The sequence below is a fragment of the Trichosurus vulpecula genome, chromosome 1, assembly GCF_011100635.1.
Source record: "Trichosurus vulpecula isolate mTriVul1 chromosome 1, mTriVul1.pri, whole genome shotgun sequence".
Lineage (NCBI taxonomy): Eukaryota > Metazoa > Chordata > Mammalia > Diprotodontia > Phalangeridae > Trichosurus > Trichosurus vulpecula.
The window spans coordinates 542,885,884-542,909,853 of NC_050573.1; the positions used below are offsets into that span (position 1 = coordinate 542,885,884).

General features: G+C 41.1%; 1 protein-coding gene across 1 annotated transcript in view; it reads right to left on the minus strand.

Annotated features, from left to right (window-relative positions):
* The window catches only part of TMOD1 (tropomodulin 1), a 143,115-nt gene extending 121,562 nt beyond the window's left edge, over positions 1-21,553 (minus strand). Inside the window, exon 1 of the mRNA XM_036741499.1 lies at positions 21,231-21,553. The gene's annotated coding sequence lies outside the window, so the exon portion shown is untranslated. The remainder of the gene's footprint in view (positions 1-21,230) is intronic.
* Between the last annotated feature and the right edge of the window lie 2,417 nt (positions 21,554-23,970).

Here is a 23,970-nt window from a genome sequence, read left to right on the forward strand (position 1 = left end):
CAGCAACAAGATTATACCACAAACTTTGGCAGGTTCTATGATGCTGAGAAGGGTTCTTGTTTTGTCCAACAGCAGGCTGATTCTGTGATCTGAGGACCAATTTAACTATATGTGGACAGCGTCACTACCAGCAGGTTGGTCAAATGTTAATCAATTCTTTAGCCCCAACAATCTTATAAAACAAATAGAAAATACGAAACATTCCTCCATCTCTGTGGCCCCTTTTGTCTTCCAAAGTGACAGTGAGAAAACCAGCAAAGGGTGCTTAGAATCACAGTTTTAGACCATCTATAACCATTAATCCAATTACTCATATTCTAACTGTGAAAACTTTGCCTAACAACCGGTGAGTTGTTATACTGCCAGAAGAAATGAACAATACTGACGTTACCTCAAGGAAGGTCATCGGGACATTGGTTAGATCCTTAACACCGAATTTGCACACAGACAAGAATCACACAGAAGGAGGAGGCATTGATGGGCTATATAATATGCAAAGGTAAAAGGGAATCAGAGAGACCACACCAAGGCAATCATGAAATTACATATGTGGCTAGGAATGGGACAAGAGAAAAACACTTTAAAAGTCTGTATGTGGTGGAAGAACAAGGGGAAAAAAAATGATGAAGCCTTGGACAGGCCTGTGGCTCAAGTTTGTACTGGGCTTAGAATATGATGCTTAGGCCCTATCTCTAATCAGAGAGTATCTGTGTCAACATGCTTCTTTACATGCTTTTGCCCTCCGTTTCTCCTATTCCTTTAAGTGACTGTTACAATCCAAAACTTTTATAGTCTGTTTTCTTCTACAAAGCTTAGAGTTACAAAAAAAATCTCAGATGCATTCTACTGGCACAGAAATTTCTAACAAACCAAAAACAATGAAATTTTTACTTGGTTTTACAATAGCAGTAAATAATAATAAGTGAAGTTCATTATAATAGCACTGAAGCATCATATCGTAACTAGCCATGTGAATCATCCAAGATTAAATTATGTTCTGTTTAATTTGAACAGAATCCATTTTTAATATCCTAGTTCTTTGAAAATTGGTTACCCTTAAGTGATATGTGAGGAAGCTCTAAAGTAGAAATATGCAATTATCTAGAACATTCTATTCATCAGAAGCTGTTCTAGATGAATAAGGATTTACTATACTGGCAACCTGCCTGCCTTTTCCTTGAAATAAAACATTACAACAGTAGCTGAACTGTAACTGCCTTTCTCTTCCTCCAAATTTCATAACACGGAGCTGTTCTCCTGTTTATAAGATTACAGTAACTGTTTTGAGTTGGTCATTGATTCACAACTGAGTCAGTTCTGGCCCATGTCACTGACCAGAAACTTGATTTCTCAATTTCTCATTGATATTTACAAAGCGCTTTTCTTTGAGCTGCCACACATTCAATTTAAAACGATTCAGAACCTAAGGCAGATAGGACTATAAGATTTTTATAAGGATAATAAGTAGAGTAAATTTAAGAATCTCTTCAAATTATTTACTTCAGAAACATCGACCACAAAGTGAAAGACTATCCTTCTAAGTGGAATAAAAGTGCTGCCAGAGCCTATTAAACTGAATAGTTTTGAGTCCAGAAAGCCTGGTGAGATTCAGACTGTCTTTCAACTCAGTATTGTTGAAATGATGGGTACTACATATTCAGACACAGTAATGAGGGTATCATAGATTCAGAGAATGGTTGCATTTAAAGGGATCTTTGAAGTCATGTATTTCAACCCCTTCTTTTTATGGATAAGGAAACCAAGGCTCCCAGATGAGCAGATACCCAAGGTCATGTAGCTAGTTAGTGACAGACAGGACTAGAATAAGGGTCTTATGGCTCAAAAGCCAGTGTGTTTTCCACTAAATTGGGTTGTTTCTTAGTTATGTGTACATTACAGGCAAATAATGTCTTTGGAAAATTGATCTGTTATTCACAGATTCCCGTGCGTGTGTGTTTATGTGTATGTACACATATGTACTCATGGGAGCCTTTTAATAACCATAAACATCCAAAATAGTGCCAAACTCAGGGAGAAAGGAAAAAAAGAAAAAGGGTGAAAAGGGAAAGAGGGAAAAGAGGAGGAACAAAAGGGAGAAAGGGAAAGGAAGAAAGAAGAGAAGGGGTGACTGGTAGGAAAGAAAAAACCTATGAATAGTGCTATGAAAATAGGTAATCAGAGTTTCTCCCCAGCATTTACAAAGCAATGAATAGACAATGTCATTAGAATGAAATATCATACCAGATGTGATGTGATTGGTCACTCTGCCAACCAGAAGGAAAACAGCACTTTTATTGGCTGCCTATGGTTACAAAAGTCAAGTTTCTGGGAGTGAAAGCTGAGAAGAGGAGAAACTTGGAAAAGGAGACTGAAGTGATAAGAAAGAAAAATGAGAAGTGGAGAGATGAGGGAATGGAATGGGACAGAGATGAAACGGAGGCTTGGGTTTGAAGTAAGAACAGCAAAGTGAGTAACAGGTATTCTTATACCCTCTCCCCTCTCCCCTCCCCTGCCAACAAAACTAAATCAGGTACAAAGAAACAGAAAAAAACCAACAACATAAAGTACCTAGTATGACTGACTATCCCCACATAGCACAGAAGCCTCCTTAGGGCAGCATTCCTGGGTCACAAAGACAGCGACATCACAGGGAAGAACAGCTGTGTCACATAGACGCTGAACCGAGTACCACAGGATCCCCTAAAGACCAAAATAGCATAGCAACTGACATTTATAATGAAAACCATATCCCATCAAGGATGAGTTCAGTGTATTATTATATGTACGGTCGCATAATCTCTAGTAACATGGAAACAACCACTTTTCGAGACAGTCCATGTCGCTTGTGATTGGTTCTTACTCTTGGGAAGTTTTCCTGTAGTACTTTGCAGCTTCTGCCCATTCTTTCTATTCTACCTTCTGGCGCCAAGCAACACAAGTTTAATCACTCTTCCACATGACAGCCCTTTCAAATACTTGAAGTCTGCTATCATGTTGGGTTTTTTAGATAGGGTACGATTGCCTCAGTTTCCTTACCTGTCAATTGGGAACAATAATAGCACCGGACTGTGGTGAGGATTAAATGAGATGAGGTAGTCAACTTCTTAGCGATAAGATGTTCTGTGCTCAGCTAAGTCAGGCCTCAGAGAACAGAGACTGTCACTAGGCTTATTTTTAAATTGAATTGAACTTTATTTCATGTCTAAGCATCAGTTGCCAAATCATAAATTCTTCCTCCATAACATCTTTCCCATATGTTCCCATCTCTGCATCAACACGTCCACTACCCTATCGCCTTATTTGTGCCTTCATCACGTCGTGCCCAGACTATGGTAACAGTCTCCTCGTTAGTCTCCACACCTCGAGTCTCTCCCTTTTCCTATCCACGCAGTTGCTGACATGATTTTCCTACAGTGTAGGTCTATGTTCCTCTCCTGCTCAATAAATTCCAATGGCTCCCCATTGCCTTTGAGATTAAATATAAATTCTGGTTTTTAAAGCCCTTCACAGCCTGGCCCTAGATTATCTTTTCACACCATTGTACTTATTCTCTTTTGCTCACACCACAGTCTATCTAGCTAGACTAGTCTTCTTGATGGTCCTCACATGCAAAATTTCACTTCCTGATGACGGGTTGTCCCTCATGTCTGCAACCTACTGCCTTACTACTTCTTCCCACCCCACACCTCAGAATCCTTTGTTTCCTTTATTTTTTTCTCATTCATTTATATATGTCTCTCTAGGTTTTTGATATACACAGACACACACACACATATATGCACACACATATGTATATATACATATATATATATATATATATATATATATATATATATACACACATATATATTTATACATGGGCACACATAAATTGTGGAGCCTTTGCCAATGTTGAGAGACATCATGGTAGAGTGGAATGACTCCTGGATATAGAATCTGAAGACCTAGGTTTATGTCTAGTCCTACCACTTACTGGTTCTATAACCATGAGCAAATCATGTAATCTTTCTCTGTTTTATATGCCAGACAATGGCAGTGGAAAGGGCACTGGATTTGGAACAAAAGGATCCAGGTTTGAATTCACTTTTACTCCTCGTATCCTTGAGCAAATTACTTCCCTTCTCTGGGATCTGGGCTCATTTATACAACGATGGGTTTGGACCAGATGACCTCTAAGGACTCTCATATATCAAATGGGGCTGACAATGCCTGCCCTACCTGTTTTGCTGGGTTTATGTGAAGATTAAATAAGGAAATGGATATGTAACTGATTTGAAAACCATTAAGTGCTATGGGAATGTAAGGAATCATCATTGCTGTTATAAAGCTTGTGCTAGGCAGCAGATTTCCTACATCAAGAGATTTTGCTTTACCAGGCTTTCATTGTATGAAATGACTTTAATTGAGGGCTTGTGATCTGACCTTTAGAATACCCAAGTCATTTTAGTGGACTTTCGTTATCAATGGGTTTCTACTGTATAATCAAAGCATCGGTACTGAATGGTCTCAATGTAACTCATAGATATACCCTGTCCTTATAATGATTTTGTGATGCAGGAAGTACAAAGCCTATTATTCCCATTTCGCCAATAAAAAAATGGAGGTTCAGAGAACTGATTTGCCTCTGGTCACACAGCTAGTAAATATGGAAGCCAGGATTTGTATCTTAGTCATCTGTTGCTAAATTCAGCCTCCTTTCTGCTATATTGTGTTGTTCCACTCCTCGAGCTTCAGGCATCTGCTGTCATCAAAGCACCTGGGTTTCAATTCTTGCCTCTTCTAGTTACCACCTGAATGACCTTGGGAAAATCACTTAATTTCCCTTGGCCTCAGTATCCTCATCTATAAAATGAGGAGTTGGACTAGATGGTCTCTGAAGAGCCTTTGAGGTCTTGATTTAAGATTCTCTGATCTGATGGTATCATTATAGCAGTACAGGAAGGGCTGGAAAAGGTTTTAGAAGCAGAAAACAATTATCAAGTTGATTACTGTGGCTGAATCCAACTGCAAGGCTGAAAGAGGGCACAGCAGAAGCCCTCTCACAGAAGATGTGGGAAAATTGAAACACTTAATGCAGTGTTGGTGGAGTTGTGAATTGATCCAACCATTCTGGAGAGCAAGTTGGAACTATGCCCAAAGGGCTATAAAACTGTGCATACCCTTTGATCCACTACTAGGTATCCCAAAGAGATCATAAAAAGGGAAAAGGACCCACACGTACAAAAATATTTATAGCAGCTCTTTTCGTGGTGGCAAAGAATTGGAAATTGAGGGGACGGCCATCAATTAGGGAATGGCTAAACAGGTTGTGTTATAGGATTGTGATGGAACAGTATTGCTTTATAAGAAAAGATGAGCAGGTGGATTTCAAAAAAAAAAAAACCTGAAGAGACTTACATGAATTGTTGCTGAGTGAAGTGAACAGAACCAGGAGAACATTGTATATAGTAACAGCAACATTGTACAATGATAAACTTTGATAGACATAGCTCTTCTCAGCAATATGATGATCTAAGACAATTCCAAAAGACTCCTCATGGAAAATGCTATCCACATCCAGAGAAAGAACTTTGGAATCTGAACGCAGATCGAAGAGTATTATTTTCTCTCTTTTTGTTTTTTGTCCTCCTGGTTTTTCCCTTTTTTCCTGATTCTTCTTTTATAACATGACTAATGTGGAAATGTTTAATAAGATTGTAAATGTATAACTTATATCAGATTGCATGCCATCTTGGGGAGGGGGGTGGAGAAAGAAGGGGGAAAATTTGGAACTCAAAATCTTATAAAAGTGAGTGCTGAAACTAAAAGTAAATAAATAAAAAGTTAAAACTCAAAGGAAAAAAAGAAACCCTCTCATACCTCAGCCTCTGATTCATAGGAACACATACATGGTTGGCCGCCTAGAAGAAAGTATTGATCTCTTAATAATAATGACTTGTACAGGGTTTTTTCCCCTTTTATGAGAAAAAAAAAGTGAAACCATGGAGAGAAAGATGTGTATATGTGTGTGTGTGTGTGTGTGTTTGTGTTTAGGAGGATTAACTAGCCAGTTAAACCAGTTAAACCACTGCTCCATCAGTGTATGCAAGGTAGATACACCTAGATATAAACTGTACACATTTCTCATCTGAGGTGAATAGAACAAGCACTGAATTCAGAGTCAGAATGCCTTGGTTCAGGTCCCAGACCTGAAACTTAAGAGCTGTGTGACTCAGTCAGCCAACAAGCTTTTGCTAAGTGCCTACTATGTGCCAACCACTGTGCTAAGCTCTGGGGATTCAAAGAAAGGCAAATATATGGTCCAGGGGTAGGGAACCTGCAGCCTCTAGACCACAAGTGACCTTCTAGGTCCATGGGTGTGGCCTTTTGACTGAGTACAAGTTTTACAGAACAAATACTTTCATTAAGGGGATTTGTTCTGTGAAGTTTGGATTCAGTCAAAGGGCTACTCTTGAGGACCTAGAGAGCCACATGTGGCCTTGAGACCACAGGTTCCCCACTTTCAATATGGTCTCTGCCTTCAAGAAGCTTACATTCAGACAACACGCAAATAATTGTGTATAGGTAAGATTTATTCAGAGTAGAAGAGAGGGCACCAGTGGAGAATCATCTTCTGCAGAAATTGGGATTTGAGGTGAGGCTTGATGAAAGACAGGAGGAGAGAAGAGGGAGCATTCCAAGCACCAGGAATGGCCAGTGAAAAGGTAGACAACTGAAAGTGGAAGCGTGAGCAAATCGTTTAACTTCCCCTAACAACCGTTTCCTCGTATAAATATGGGGATAATAATACTCGTACTGCATAGAAATTTCAATTCATTTCAATAAACATTTATTAAGTGCTTACTGTGCAAAAAGATGCAAAAGACAGTCTTTGCTGCCAAGGAGCTTATACTCTAATGAGGGAGACAGCATGCTAACAAATCTATGCAAAGCAAGCCATAGACAGGTTAAATTGGAAATAGGGATTAATAAAATAGAGAAAGCACTGGAATTAAGGGGGGTTGAAGCTTCCTGCAGAAAGTGGGATTTTGAAGATGGCTACTGGAAAGCAGGGACTTGCAAGAGCTCCCCGCCAGGTCCCTCCAAACACCTATAAATATGTTTCTGAACAAATTCTAGAACTGCAGAACCCATGAAATAGCAGAGGGAAGCAGGGCTCCAGCCCAGGACAGCCTGGATGGTCACTGGGTAAGGTCTATCGCACACAGAGCTGGGAGGGGAAAGGAGCAGAGCTCAGCATGGGCTGCACCCAGACCAACCAGACTGGGAGCCAGGAGGAACAGGCCCTAGCGCCCTGAATCAGTGAGCTGTGGCAGTTACCATACTTCTCAACCCACAAACACCAAAGACAACAGAGAAGGTTAGTGGGAAAAGCTGCCGTGACTGAGTGAAAGGAGTTCCTGGTTCGGCCACCGCCCTGGGGGCAGCAGAAGGTTGTGCAGCTCTGAGGCTGCTTCCAGAGCTACAAGTGCAGTTGCTTCCAGGCCCAGGCCTGCCTGGTGGGAGGAATTAAGTGTCGGATCTGAGCAGGAGTGCAGAGCCAGCTTAGATCTGAGTCCAGTCCGGGTTGGTGGTTGTTGGGGGAGGAGTAGCACTGGTGTGGCAGAGCTTGCTGTGTAGAAATAGCTCTGAAAACAACAGCACAGCCCCTCAAGCTTGGGACAAAGTACTTTCTACTCTATGAGCAGTCATACCCTGCTGAAAAACTCAAGGGTCAAGTAAGTTGGCTGGGAACATGGCCAGGTAGTGAAAATGGACTCAGATTCAGACTCAGACTTTGGAATCTTTCTTTGGTGACAAAGAATACCAAAACACACAGCCAGAAGAAGTCAACAAAGTCAAAGAGCCTACATCAAAAGCCGCCAACAAAAACATGAACTGGTCCCAGGCCATGGAAGAGCTCAAAAAGGATTTGGAAAAGCAAGTTAGAGAAGTAGAGGAAAAATTGGGAAGAGAAATGAGAGTGATGTGAGAAAACTGTGAAAAACAAGTCAATGACTGGCTAAAGGAGACCCAAAAAAATACTGAAGAAAACAACACCTTAAAATATAGACTAACTCAAATGGCAAAAGAGCTCCAAAGAGTTAATGAGGAGAAGAAAGCCTAGGAAGACAGAATTAGCCAAATGGAAAAGGAGGTCCAAAAGATCACTGAAGAAAATACTACCTTAAAAATTAGATTGGAGCAAGTGGAAGCTAGTGACTTTATGAGAAACCAAGATATTATAAAACAGAATCAAAGGAATGAAAAAAGGGAAGATAATGTGAAATATCTCATTGGAAAAACCACTGACCTGGAAAGTAGATCCAGGAGAGATCATTTAAAAATTACTGAAGTACCTGAAAGTCATGATCAAAAAAAGAGCCTAGATATCATCTTTCAGGAAATTATCAAGGAGAACTCACCTGATATTCTACAGCCAGAGGGTAAAATAGAAATGGAAAGAATCTACCGATCGCCTCCTGAAAAAGATCCCAAAAAGAAAACTCCTAGGAATATTGTCGCCAAATTCCAGAGCTCCCAGATCAAGGAGAAAATACTGCAAGCAGCCAGAAAGAAACAATTTGACTATTGTGAAAACACAATTAGGATAACACAGGATCTAGCAGCTTCTACGTTAAGGAATCAAAGGGCTTGGACTATGATATTCCGGAGGTCAATGGAGCTAGGATTAAAACCAATAATCACCTACCCAGCAAAACTGAGTATCATGTTCCAAGGCAAAATATGGATTTTCAATAAAATAGAGGACTTTCAAACTTTCTCAGTGAGAAGACCAGAGCTGAATAGAAACTCTGACTTTCAAACACAAGAATCAAGAGAAGCATGAAAAGAGAAATCATAAGGGACTTACTGAAGTTGAACTGTTTTGTTTACATTCCTACATGGAAAGATGATGTGTGTAATTCATGAGACCTCAGTATTAGGGTAGCTGAAGGGAATATACATACATATATATATATGCATGTATTTTATATATATATATATACACACACACACATATATACACACAGAGGGCACAGGGTGAGTTGAATATGAAGGGATGATATAAAATCAAATTAAAGGATGAGAGAGGAATATATTGAGAGAGGGAGAAAGGGAGAGATAGAATGGGGTAAATTATCTCACATAAAAGTGGCAAGAAAAAACAGTTCTGTAGGAAGGGAAGAGGGGGCAGGCGAGGGGGAATGAGTGAATCTTGCTCTCATTAGATTTGACCTGAGGAGGGAATAACATACACACTCAGCTGGGTATCTTACCCACAGGAAAGAAGGAGGAAGGAGATAAAAAAGGGGGGATGATAGAAAAGAGGACAGATAGGGGGAGGAGGTAATCAAAAACAAACACTTTCAAAAAGGGACAGGGTCAAGGGAGAAAATTGAATAAAGGGGGATAGGATAGGAAGGAGCAAAATATAGTTAGTCTTTCACAACATGAATATTGTGGAAGGGTTTTACATAATGATACACATGTGGCCTATGTCGAATTGCTTGCCTTCTTAGGGAGGGTGGTTCGGGAGGGAAGAGGGGAGAGAATTTGGAACTCAAAGTTTTAAAAACAGAGGTTCAAAAAAGAGTTTTTGCATGCAACTAGGAAATAAGATACACAGGCAATGGACCATAGAAATGTATCTTGCCCTACAAAAAAGTAAGGGAAAAGGGGATGGGGGGGGTGGTGGGGTGACAGAAGGGTGGGGGGAGAAGATAAGTGAGGGATTTTTGGAGGGTGATAGGTTAAGGAATAGGAAGGCAAAGTGGCAGGAAAAAATAAAGCAGAGGAGTGAGGAGGGATAGGAGTAGGGTGAGAAGGATAGTGAGGAAAAATAGGAAGGAGGGAAATATACAACAAAAAATTATAGCTTAGAATGTGAATGGGATGAATTTACCCATAAAATGCAAACTGATAGCAGATTAAAAATTTTAACTCAACAATATGTTGCTTTCAGGAAATGCTATAAAAATGAGAGAGACACACAAACATAAAATAAAGTTCAGGAGTAGAATTTATTAGGTAAAAAAAAAACAGGGGTAGTCATCATGATCCCAGACAAAGTTAAAACTAAAATAGATTTAATCAAAAGACAAGAATAGGGGAACTACACTATGTTTCAGCCATATTATTCAATATTGTTTTAGACCACTTAAAATAACTAGTCAGTATAAAAAACCTGTGAGTATGCCTGCCAAAACAGACACATGAACTATATGAATATAAACACAAAACAACTTTTATACAAATAAAGTTAGATCTAAATAACTGAAGTAATATTTATTGCTCATGGGTAGGTAAAGGCAATATTAAAAATATGACAATTTTACCTAACTAATCTATTTATGTATTGCCATCTAAATTAATTATTAAAAATTATTTTACTGAGTTAGAAAAAAAATAATAACAGGGTTCGTTTGGAAGAGCAGAGTGTCAGGAACTTCAAGGAAACCAGGGGAAAAAGATGTGAAGGAACCAGATTCAGTAGTATCAGACCTTAAACCATATTATAAGGTGACAGCATTGTTGAAGTGGAAAAATGGACTATTTTAATTATTTTAAATTAAAATTTTCTCCTACAAATAAAAATTATGCAACCAAGGGTAGAAGGAATGCAGAAAATTGGGGTGGGGGGAAACTTTATAGACAATCTCTCAGATAGAATGCAATTAGTTGGAATATTGCCATGATGTAGGAAATGATGAGCTGGTTGAGTTAGCAAAACATGGGAAGACTTGGACTTATGAAGGAGGATGCTGATCCCCTTCAGAAAAGCAGATGACAAGTGGAAATAAGCATAGTATGGTCTTACATATATGTGTATGAGTGTATATATGGGTGTGTATGTGTATATGTGTGTGTATCTCCATGCTTATTTGTAGCCTTCTTGGGGGTTAGGGAAAATAAAATAAAAAGTGAACAGAAGAGAACAAAAGAAAACCTACAAGTAAGCAAAGAAAAGCGAGGCAGCTCTGAAAACAAAGTGTAGTATTTATTATGTAGGTTTTCTTGAAATGGAAGTTTATTGCTTTAAATTGAATCCTCTCATGTTTTGCTGTGTACATGGCAATGTTTTTTTTTCTTTTCTCAATTTGTATTTAAGTTTAAAATAAATTTCAAAAAATTTTTTAAAAATAGGCCTTGGCAATAACTTGGCTGTATGAGGTAAGAGACAGTGAGGAATCCAGGATGATTCCTAGGTTTTGAGCCCGATGGACTAGCAAGATGGTGTTGTCCTCTATAGTAATAGGGAAGGTAGGAGGCAGAGAGGGGTTAAGGGGAAAGATAATGAGTTCCGTTTTGAACATATTGAATTTAAGATGTCTGCTGGGCATTCAGCTTCTGATATCTGAAAGGCAGCTGGAGAAGTGAAATTGGAGATCAGCAGAGAGACTGGGGCAAGAAAGGTAGTTTTGAGAATCAGCAGCGCATGGACGGTAATTAAATCCATGGGAAGCTGATGAGATCACCAACTGAAATAGCATACAGCGAGAAGAGAAGAAGGCCCAGATTCTTGAGGGACACTTGCAGTTAGAAGAAGTGATCTGAGAGAAGATCCAGTAAAGGAGACAAAGAAGGGGAAGCCAGTTCAACCCCCATTACGTGTTATTATGAAATACAATATTCAAGTTGACTGAAATAATCAGCATCTTCACTGAACATCTGAATCAACTTAGTGCTCAAAGTTTGGCACGCCCTAGAAAGAAGTGTAAGTGTCAGATAAAGTGGGGTATTTTTAGAGAGAACGGGAGGGGTCAAAGAATTCATCTTTCCACCAAGGGCACGAGGCAACTCAATAATCAATGGCTGCTTAAAATATGTCACCAGCTTTACAAGACTCATCTTTGAAAAAATAAATGTCCCTGGTTTTGATCTATTTCTTCTCAGTTCTCCCAGGCAGTAAGTGGTTCGAACCTTTACCTTATGATTATATACAGGTAGCAAAGCTGCTATCAGTTGGACCAAAATTGACATTAAAAAGTAACATTTATGTATTTTTAAGAGAAGTGAATAGCTACTGTGAGATTGAGAGGATGGCAGGAAGCATTTAGTCAGTGATTTGCGCAGATACTAAAGCTTTTTCCCATCCAAAAAAAAAAGAAAAATAACCAAAAGCCTACAAAAGGACTTTTAGAAAGGTTACTAATGTTAAGGGCAAAAAAAACAAACCAAACCAAAAAAAATCACCAACTGTAGGAGACTGTGATCTACCAGCTAAACAAACAGCAAGTAAAAAAAGAAGATGAGTGTTGCCTCCTTTGGTATTTTTTTTTTCTGAGTACAAAATAGCATTTACTTCCCAGAAGAAAAGACCTCATAATAAATCTCAAAGGCCAACTTTTTCATGTATCCAAAATCCAGGTTTTTATCAGAATAAAGCAAGAGATAAGAGTAAAATGACCATACAATTAGATCAGAAAAAGTATGTCAACACACACAAAAAATTCCCCAACTTTTTCTATACTTAGCTTATGTTATCATCACCAACATCATGAATATTGAATCATCAGAAGGAATGGACAGAGTGTCCCAAGTTTTAGCGCAGTTTTAAGCTTTAATTAGTTTTTGGTGGATTATTGACTAAGGATCATTTATTTAATTAGTTATTACTTATTAACTTAATAGCCAGATAATTAACTATTAGAGCTTAAAACTGCATTAAGTTTTTTTGGGACACTGTGTCAACAAGTGAGAGGCAGTATAATGTGACATGAAGGACAATTGACCTGTCCCTCTGTATAACCCTGGACAATTCACTTAATCATTTTCAGCCTCATTTTTCTCATCTATGAAATGAGAATAATACTTGCATTACCTCCTGCATGTAATTGTGAGGTTCAATGGAGACGATGGGTGTGAAAGTTCTTTTGTAACCATGAATGTAGAAAAATGTGAACTATGTTATTTAAGCATAGTGGTCCATTGAAAAATAAAAGTTTAAATGGTTAAGAAATATTTATTATCGGCATGTTTTATGCCCTGCACTATTAGGCTCTGTGAGGAATTTTTTCAAAACATAAAAAAGGGGGGCGGGAAGCATAGTATCTGATTCTGAATCTCAGAAAGCTTATTTGTAGTCTAATTAGTCCATTTATACTTATTGATTATCCATAGGGTTCAGAGTGCTATTATCCATGTCAATCAGTTCTTCCTTTAACTACCTCTTAACTCTGAAATCCACTCTTGCCTCTCCTCAAACCTATTTCCTAGCCTGCTTTCTCAGAGCTTGTGACAATCAATCCCTCTCCTCCTCAAATCCCTTCCCAGATTAGGCTCCAGTGACACATGGTTCTCTCTTGGCTCTATTTCTACCACTCTGACTACTCAGCTTCTTTTAATGGCATCCTCCCCTCATCCCTCCCACTGTCACTGGGCACCTGTCCTAGCTTTTCTCCTTCCACATTCTGCCTGAGAAATCACATTCATTTTAATCAGTAAAATATGAAGGTTATTCTCTAGGAAGCTAGGATACTTGCTCCTGGTTTTGCATCAATTTGCATATTAGCTTACGTGTATTTACTTTTAGCAATGAATATCCTTAAATGCCAAATCCATCAAATGTTTTAGTGTTAGGGTAAACTACAGAAAATATTTTCAAACCCAATAATCAGGGTCACTGGAATAGATGAATACAATTTCTCCGAGCTGTTCCCCCAAACTAAGGTCAGTTCTGGAGAATACCTGGGGCGACAGAGGAACCAAAAGAGAAAAATGTCCCTGGGAAAACCTCTTAGCCTAACCAGAGTTCTGAATACCATTTGCTTAGGGTAATTCCCAGATCTACCATTCTGTCATACAGATTCTTCCTTTAGCCTGATTCTTCTACTACCTCAAACTGAACTTGGAAATTATACAATTCCTCCAATCTTGATTCATTTAATAAATTTTTATTGAATGTCCAAAGTTGATTTATTCATCACATATGCATGTATATACCTACATATATGTATATATATATACACATACATGTATGTGTATACAGATATCTACATCAAAGAGTTGATTGTTTACTATGTGTAAGGTCTTCTGTAAGGAACTGTGGGGGATCCTGTCCCTGACTTCAAGGAATTTATTATATAGTTGAGAAATACTCAGGTTTCATTTAATATTATCTTCCCTAGGATACCTCTCAAACTTTTAGGCATGGATTCTCGCCTTGCTGAATCAACTTCACCTTTCCTCCACAGCATCTACTGTATTTCTCCCTCTCTTCCCAGCTGTGATCCTATCTCTTGGTCAAATGTAATAATCCTTCTAGCCCTCAAAAAATTCAACATCACATAACTTAACATGTACAAAAGTAGGAACTGGTTTAATAACTGGGCATGTAAGCTAAAATGAGCAGGTTAAAGGCCGTAGGGAGAATCAACATTCTCACTGTTGTGAAGTAGCCAATCGTTTACCTTGAACCCCTCCCCTCTTATGTCCCTAGAGTGACCCCAACCCTCATTTTGTGGATTCCCCAGGGCGTTTTCAGTTATTTCAAGGGGTATTACAAAAGTCTTCCCAAAAAGTGAATATAGATTAATTTGTTTTATTTGGAAAAAGAAGATGCCATAGAACATAGCCCATTTAGGTAAGGCAAGAGAGGTACAATGTCAGACAGTCAGCCAATGATTGCAGGATGATAGGGTTTGAACCTGCAAGAGCCCACTCTAGGACAACCACATCATTTTCCAGGTTGTCTTCTTTGAAAGATCTATGATTTAAATGATGTGGGCATTTCCTCTACTACTGCCAATTACAACCCGTCTAGGAAGTTTTTAGTTGCTGTTGCTAAAATAATTTACTGCCCTTATGGCAAGTCCTCTTGTGATGAGTCCAAAGGCTTTATTTACGTGCGGCATATTTTTATCTTCCCAAAGATTAAGAAACATGGTCCTATGACCTAAAGAAATGATATAATCAATGCAAAAACAGAAACTACAGTAATGATTAGCTGTGACGTGACAGAATGAACTCAAGGGGAAAACCAGAACAGTGATGTGGTCAATAAAAAATAGCGATTGTATGAAAAAATAGGATCACGTAGATTTTCGGAGAACTGTCTGGCTTTACTCTTGACTGTTTCATGTTCTCTTCCTTACCTAGATCTCTCAGCCCCTTGGTGAGGCAGCTTGGTATCATGGAAAAAAGCTTGGAGCTTAGGGGCAGAGGAAGGAAGGAAAGAACTGAGCATTTATTGAGTGGCTACTAGGTGCCAGGCATTGGGCTGAGTGTTTTACAAATATCACCAAATTTGATCTTCAGAACAACTCTGGAAGGTAGGAGCTATTATTATCCCCATTTAATAGTTGGGGAAACCGAGGCAGACAGGTTAAGTGACTTGCCCAGGGTTACATAGCTAGGAAGCATTTGAGGCTGTATTTGAACTCAGGTCTTCCTGATTCCAAGTCCTATCCACCATGCCACACAGCTACCTCTAGTACCAGAGTTTGGATCCCGGCTCTGAACGGGTCACTTTATTTCTCTGAGCCTCAAGTTCCTTATTTACAAAATGAGGGGTTGGATTAGATGATATTTTAAAATTTCCTTCTTTGATCCTCGATCCTATGTCAGCATTCTTATGGCACCAGTGAGAAGACCAGGACTAACTGAAGATTTCTTTCTTTTTAATTTTCTTCTTTTTTCTTTTTAGTTTACAACACTCGGTTCTACATAATTTTGAGTTCCCGATTTTCTTTCCCCCCTGCCCCCGTCCCTCCCCAAGACAGCATGGAATCTGCTAACTCAAGATTTCTGATCTGATTTTTTATTTGGTAATTTTTTTTTAGAAATTTTTTCAGAAAATAGAGGATTTAATGGCATGAGTGACATCGACAATACTTATCGGGCTTCAGCTAAAGTGCCTAGCCGCTGTGAAAGTCACTGTGTCACAAAAGATGTGTAAGAAGATGTCCTCAAAGAGTTTGTAATTGACTTACATACATTGATGAAATGAGCAAATAACAACATAAGACAACTCAGGCGACGTCATGCAACAGCAAGAACAAGAAAGTATTGAATGTAGAGTCAGAAGACCTCGAGTTCTCTCCCCAAACCTACCACCCCACCTCTTTGTAAGCATCACAGTAATAATAGCTAATAGTTAACACATCCGTAACACTTACTATGTGGTAGGCACTGTGCTAAGAGCTTTACAAGTATTCTCTCATTTGATCTTCACAACTGTGCAAGGTAGTTGCTTTTACTAGTTCCATTTTACATATCAGGAAACTGAGGCAGACAGAGGGTTAAGTGACTTACTGAGGGTCACACAACTGTAAATGTTAGAGGCCAGATTTGAACTCAGATCTTCCTGAATTCAATTCCAATACTCTAGCCATGGTTGCCACCTACTTACTTCTAGAGATGCCATCTTGAGTTGGCCCAAGGGAAACAGTGAGCAGGACCATAGGCCAGGCACACCCTAGAAGAATACTTCTAAGTCTTAGGTTTCCCAAGTAGAGTCAAAAGATACTGGGAAGTGGTAGGGAAAGGGCTTTCCAGCAGCCTCCTTCTACTTCTCCTATGGCTATGCCCCAGGCAGCTTGTATATTCTAAACCTACCACTCCTTATAGCACCATTATGCCCCCATTCTTTTTTTTCTCTAAAGATTTATATTTTCAAGTTCTTGTTTTAAAACCATGGGGAGGGTAACCTTTTAAGCCTTATCATCTAACACGTAAAAAATAATTAGTGGTACATATATACATATATATATAGATAGATATATATATCTATATATCTATCTATATCTATATCTATATCTATATATATATACATATATATATATGCTATGCCCCTGGATAGACTCTATAGTCTAGATAGGAAGCTCTCTTAAGACCACAATCCTTTTTCCTCTGATGCCTTTACTCTCCAAGCATTCTCTAGAAATAATTCATTTCCAGCTGAAGAGTACCATTAAAACATTGATCCAACTACAAATCAACACTACAAATGATTTTCCTGTGGGATAAGCCCTAATTGACCACAGAAGGATTAGCATGCAGTCAGGTGAGGGTCTCCTCAATATGTTAATAAATTGGTATCTAGTTTACTGTTAAGTCTCCTGTGTATCGAAAGACATAAATATGCTTACTTCTCTGTCCCCACAAACTCAAGTTCCAGAGACCAGACCTTTGAGCGGAGAGAAGTCCTCTCCACCAACACACACACACGCACGCACACACACACACACACCACACACACACACTCATTCCCAGTACATATATAAATAAGTGTGTATATATGTAATTTTCTTCCTCACTGAGACTTAGAAAGCCCAAAGTCAGAAGGGATGGAAAAGACATATCACAATGTAAAGGAAAACCTTTCATATGCAAAGAAAACATTTCAAATCTTAGAAAGGATCTGAGGCTTGAATATCTCAATTATATATGAACTTACACTGGGTAGGGACCACTTCAATACCTTCATCCTCAGCCATTCATCTGCACAAGATCAACCAGGGGTCAGGGAAGAGTAATTGGGCTAAGCATCATAAATAACTTTGGGGTCCCTCATCAAGGGATCACATCTTTGAACCAGGAAGGAGTGTCAAACAGGAGAGCCTAGACCTCTTCTCCCACCTGCCTGGGGGTGACAAACCTCAGAGCTGGGGCGCTGAGGGATCCCATCTTTACTTACGATTCTTAGCCTAGTCTATCTGTTTGACCAGGTCTGGCTGTGGGTTGATTCAACCAGCTGAGACACCATGTCCTGCAAGGATCTAGCCCAGCTAAGCTGAGAAGCAAACTAGTCAGTCAGAAATGCCTTCCCCCAGATGAACTTCAAGAGGACTTTCCAGAGCAAGAAAAGATATCAAAATTGTGCAGTTCTGGAGTTGTAGGCTGCCTTGGCACCTGTGTTCCCTTCATTTGTCCCTCACTACTACTGTACTTTAAGTCTGTACCCATTCCTCTGCTCCTCTCCCTCCCGCCCCCCACAGATTCTGTGTATATTTGTGAATGAGTATTATAGCAGATTTGGAGGGAAATGCTTTGTGACTATTTTTCTCACTATGCCACTTGAATAAATTCCTTTACTAAGAACTAACTGAATCTAATGGCTGATTGTTAGGGTAAAGCACTCAGGTGGGAGCTCCTGAGCTGGAGCATGAGCAGGATAGGTACCCTCAGGCTTATCCTTCAACCCTGGAAGCAATAGCAGCAGTAGCAGCTTTGGGGACCAAGTGGGTCAGTGCCAGAGCAGGTTGGAGACATGAGCTCATATGATGCTTAGCCCCAGTTGTTCTTCCCAGACTCTGCTGGATCTTATGCAGATGAAGGCACATTGTAAGTTATAAATAATTCAACAAACATTTATTAAGTGACCATTATTTGCAAATAAATACTATAATCTTGAAGAGGCAAGAGAAATTAGATAACTTGCTGTGCAAGATACAAAAGGTAGACAACAAGGAGGGGCGAAATGGGTTTGAAAAGGGGATAAAATGATTTTGTATCCTGCCTCAACACAGCCAACAGGTCCTATTGGATGCCACTAGAGCATAGGGTTGAGTTCTGAGCCTCTTCCTGTGACCAGTGTCATTGACAATTATTTAACTAAAATATTCAGACAAGAAAAACAATATACAAAGCCAAATTAATTAGACATAGGAGTTTAATGAGGACACGGCTGTCACAAAAAGCCTAACAATGAGATTGTGAATTTAGTTCTCTTCCCTCCTTTCTCTCTACACTCTCTCCCTTAAAGATTTCATTCACTCTCACGGCTTCACCTCTCTGCAGATGACTCTCTAATCTACATCTCTGGCCAGTCCTCTCTCCCCGGCTCCAGTCTCATATTTCCAACTGCCTGGTGGACATTTCCACTTGTATGAACTATCACCTTAAACTCAAATTGTTTAAAAACCAAACTCACCATTTTCTCTGCTGCCCTCATCCCCAATCTTCTTCCCATCCCTGACTTTCCTATTTGTCTTTGTTACTACCACTGTTCCAGTTTGCCAGACTTTAAACAAAAGGATGTTTCTGTGAGAGGTCATGGTTGCCTTTCACAACATTAACCTTGAAAAATTAGAGTTGCATATCCTAAAATTGTACATCTCCATTCACCAAGTCATCACTGATCTCTCATCTACAAAGTTATGCAAATCCTATATTACATAATGTGCCCACTGTATAAGTCACCATAATGCTTCTTTAGATTTGTCCTAAAATTTCTTCCATCAAATGGCCCTTCCTATTTGTAGCACTCCGGCATTTGGCGAATAATTCACATTCACCTTTATAATCTCGAATTGTATTCTATCAACCTTCATCTCTCCAGAATTTTAATCTGGTACTTCAGGGAAGCTTTGGGTGCTACAAAGCAGCTTCCCTAGTAAGAAATATGGGTTTTACACTGTAGTAAACAAACGCTAACATGGCCCAAAGTGTGAATGTCTACATTGAAAATTACATTGTTTGTAATAGAGGTGCAGACAGAAACATAAAAATAGGAAGTTTTTCAAGTCCTGCCAATCCAATAATAACTCTTTTTCAGTTAACCTAATCATCCATATTTCTCTTCTAATAAACAAAAATCAAGACCCTCCTCCTCATGATCTGAATTTTCACCCCCAAAGAGTTATTATGGAATATAGCAATTCAATATTGTTAACATAAATATATCCCAAGTCTCTGCTTGTCAATTGCAAGTTCGCCTTCCATCAAGGAAATATTTTTTTCCACTAGTAATGTCTACCCGCAGCTAGCTCGTCCATAATCTTTTTCTGCACAAATCAAATACTGAGCTCTAAAAAAGATCCCTGTACATTAACTGAGTGACCTTGGACAACCCAGTTAATCCCTCTGGGCCTCAGATTCCTTTCTAGTAAAAGGAGTCTGGACTAGGTGGTCTCGGATATCCCTTACAACTTGAGGATCCATGATCCCAGGAACTTGGTAAATAGCACAGTATTAAAAGAAAAATAACGGAAAGCCCAAGGCTTGCTAAGCCGAGAGCTCGGGCGTGGGATGGGATCTATGAAGACAATAGGCAGGTGCAGATTTTGATTCACCCCCACCCAGCTGACTCATTAAAGAGGCGAAGGAGAAGCAGTTGTCATTGGTTCCTCCTAAGGAAAAGAAGTAGGCACAGGCCCCTCTTAGATTCTTTAGGAAAGAAGCGACGAGGACTAGTGGCAGGAGGCTTGGGGAAGACAGGTGACATGAGACCTCGGGGGGTTACTCCCAGATGGGTTTAGACGCTTAATTTCTTTAATGGATTCCCTGATTCATTCTCCTTCTGCGCCTTAAACCTCTCCCTTTGCCCTTCTATTTTGGAAACTTTTTCAGGAGTTGATGATACGTCTGATCCGTACTGAGATGACACTGGGTCCTCGGTCTCCACCCCTCCTCCTCCGACCCTTATCACCTCTTGAAACGCACTTATTAGACTCCCTTTAAACTAGGCATTTACCCAATTTCCCTCCTCAACTACCTCCTCCCCATCTCGAGAATGGGGCTACACCGGATCACGAGATAAGATGGACTACTATGCTGTAGGAAGGAGGGTCCGGGCACCTGCTGCTGGTACCTCGTACACCTGTGCGGGCGCCAGACCCCAAAAGGAGTTTTCCGGGGTCCATGGACTTCTGAAGTGGGGTGCTAGGGCTGCGGGGAGGGGAAGGGGAAGGCTACGTGAGGAAGCTAGAGGAGGGAGTCCGTGGATTCAGGTAGCGGGGTACCGTCGGGGAAACTGGAGGAAGGAGTCCGTGGACTCGGGGAGAAGGATGCTGTGCAGGGGAAGGGGAACTGAATGGGAGGCGAGTCCGTGGATTTCAGGAGAAGGGTGTTAGGCGAGGAGACCAAGTGAAGCTGAAGGAGGGAGCCCATGGACTTAGAGGGGTACCAGGGCGGGGGAGGGCTACGTGAGGAAGCTATAGGCTGGAGTGGGTAAACTTCGGGAGGGCTGGTGGGCTGGAGGGCTGGCGCGCAACACCCTCGAGGCGTAGGCATAGTAGACTGCTGCCTCCATCCGTGGTCGCCACCCAGCCGGGCTACACCAGCCTCCAGCTCCTTCCTACTCTCAGCCCCGGGCGGCAGGAGCTGGAGGAGGAGGCACGGTCGGCTATTTATAGAGAGGAGCAGCTCAGTCCCAGTTGGTGACAGCTGAATATTTTGACCAGATATGGCCCGGGCTCCCGCGCTGCAACCGGGAACCCTTGCACCCCCGGCGTCCCAGGAACGCTAGGGGGAACCCCAGGGCGGGAGGGGGCTGCAGAGAAGGGGAGCTGGGGGAGACGTCTTACCCGGGGAGCCGGCGGACAAGCTGGGTGACTGCTGGCTGGGGACCGCTTTCCCAGACGACAGAGACGCGGCAGAGAGTGAGCGTGTGCGGGAGAGGCGTTTAGCGAGCTGCGGCTGCTGCTGCTGTCGCCGCCTTCGGGTCCTAAAGAGCCTCTCAGCTGGCCCGGGGAACCTCCTGTTGTTCTTCGGGGGGTAGGAGAGAAGAGGAAAGCGGAGGAACTGAGTGGTGGGGGGGAGGGGTGGTCTACAGATTTCGGCTGCAAAGCCACTGCACCGCGGCCGCTGCTGCTACTACTACTCAATGGTTGTCCCGCCCTCTAAAGCTAGCGGCCTCCCCCTCCACCCCTCCACCCTTCCACCCCCCACCCAGCGCCAGCCTCCCAGAGGAGGGTGGAGGGGGGAAGCTCGCTCCTTGGAAATGCATTCGGCTGGGTAGTGCATTCCCCTTCTACCTAGAGTAGTCGTGTGTGTACGTGTGTGTGTGTGTGTGTGTGTGTGTGTGTGTGTGTGTGTACGTGTACGCACACCAGTTTTGCCGCGTGTTTGAAGATTATAAAACTGCAGATAAGATGTTTCTGAGGAGCCCGCCCTGGGGATGGATACCCGAGCCGATGAAATCAGCACCAGAAACCGCAAGAGCTGCTAACCTGAGATGAGGGACAGGGACAGAGAGCAGAGGCAGTAAGTGTTGGAAGGGAAGGAGCCTGAGACTAGAACTTGAGGAAGCAGAAACTTGGGAAACTAACTAAATATGTGACCCTCGGGCAAGTCACTTTAGTAATAAGGGCTAACATTTATATAGCGTTTTACTAGTGTTATCTCATTTGAAGTATCTGAAACCTGTTGTGAACTTGGGTCATCTTCACTCCAGGTCTAGTACTCTCTCTACTAGGCCACCGGATTCTCTGGGCCACAGGTTCTTTACAAATACAGCAATGGGACTGGAATATTAGATTATCTCTAAATTATGAAAGACTCAGCACCTGGTGGCTATCCATTGAACAGATATTAGCTGTGTGACCTTGGGCAAGTCACTTAACCTCTGTCTCAGTTCCTCATATGTAAAATGGGGACACGTTGGAGAAGGAAGTGTCAAACTGATCCAGCATCTTTACCAAGGAAACCTCATGGAGTCATGTGGAGTCAGACATGATGGAACAACAAAAAATAGGGAAAGAATGCTTGAAGTGTTCCCAGAAGATCTCAGTAGCAACCCTGACTTTGCAAATACGGGAGTGACTTTGGGAAACTCATTTCTCTTCTGTGGGCTGAAATTTCCTCTTCCCCCCACCTCTCAAAAAAAAAAAAAAAGGTTGGACTAAATCACTAGAGAAGGTGATCTCTGAGGTCTAATATTGTATGATTTGGGGAGTATAGTAATGGTCTCTAATGCAGTCCAGGGACTGTGAGTTCTCTGTAGGCCCTGCATCATACAGTAACATAGAGCCAAGTGTTAGTATCAGAGTGGAAGGGACCTTCAAAATCCAACACCCTAATTTTACAGATAGAGACCAAGTGACCCAACTAAGCCCACAAAGCTTCTTGGTCCCAGATCTCTGTCCAAAAGTACACTTTTAATTGTCTTAAACAATCTCTTTAAAGCACTAGGAGCATTTCTTCACTTAAGTTATTTTCCAGGCCATTTCTACACCATGCCTTCTACACTAGGAGCATCCTCCTCAAGTCCCTCCCACCGGAACCCTGAAATGCCAGACTCAGAGAGGCATTAGCCTTATCTTGACCCAAACAGACCTCTCCAATACTTCTCAGTCATTTCCAAACCATGGTGCCCCAGAACTCCCCCACTCTCCCCCCACCAGCTTCCCTTTGTGTTTTCTTCCCCCAACAGAATTAAGTTCCTGTCTGTTTTGTTTGTATTTGTATCACAGAGGGTCTTCCCCTCCCAGGTTGATTTTTTTTTTATTAAAGGGGCCATCCCTTGACTCACTACTCAAACAGGCCTATTCACTGAATGGGCATTACCTCACTCAAAGTGAGAACCTGAAAAGACCTTAGCTCAAAAGGGCCAGAGTCTCCCATTGCATATTGGGCCATCTCCAGTCATCCTGATGAATATCTGGTCACTGGACCCAGATGGCTCTGGAGGAGAAAAGTGAGGCTGGTGACCTTGCACAGCCCTCCCTCACTCAAATCCAAGTCAACTGCAAGTCATGTCATCATTTCCCTGATGTCATGGTCCTCTTTGAGAACAAAGGACAAACACAATCACAGAGCTTTGTACGTAGTAAGCCCTTAAATGCTCTTTCTTTCATCCCTTCGTGAGTGTTATGTTCTTTCCCCATTTTTCCTCTTTTGATATTCTGAGAATTCAACCATGTACTTTATAAGTAATGACTGGGTGCATTAAAAATTCAAATTACACTTCAAATGAGACCTTACTACAGCAAGACAGTCCTTTTATTCTTCCTTAATTGATACCTTTTATCACTCCCCATGGAAGCTTTTCCAAACTTTTTCCTTTCCTCCTACACTTCTCCCCATTCTCTCTTAGCTGAGGGCCTCTTACTTGACTGAGAAAATTGAGGCCTTTAGATAAGAGCTCCCTTTTCCCTACTTCTCTTAATATGAACTTTCTCCTCTTTTCCTTTTCACCAGCCTCTGAGAATGAGATAGCCCTTCTTTTTGCCAAGGGCAGCCCCTCTTCATGTACCCTTGATCCCATCTCTAAGAAACTGAGAGGCAGGAGTGAGGGGGCAGAGAGCAGCCCAGACATGGGGGATA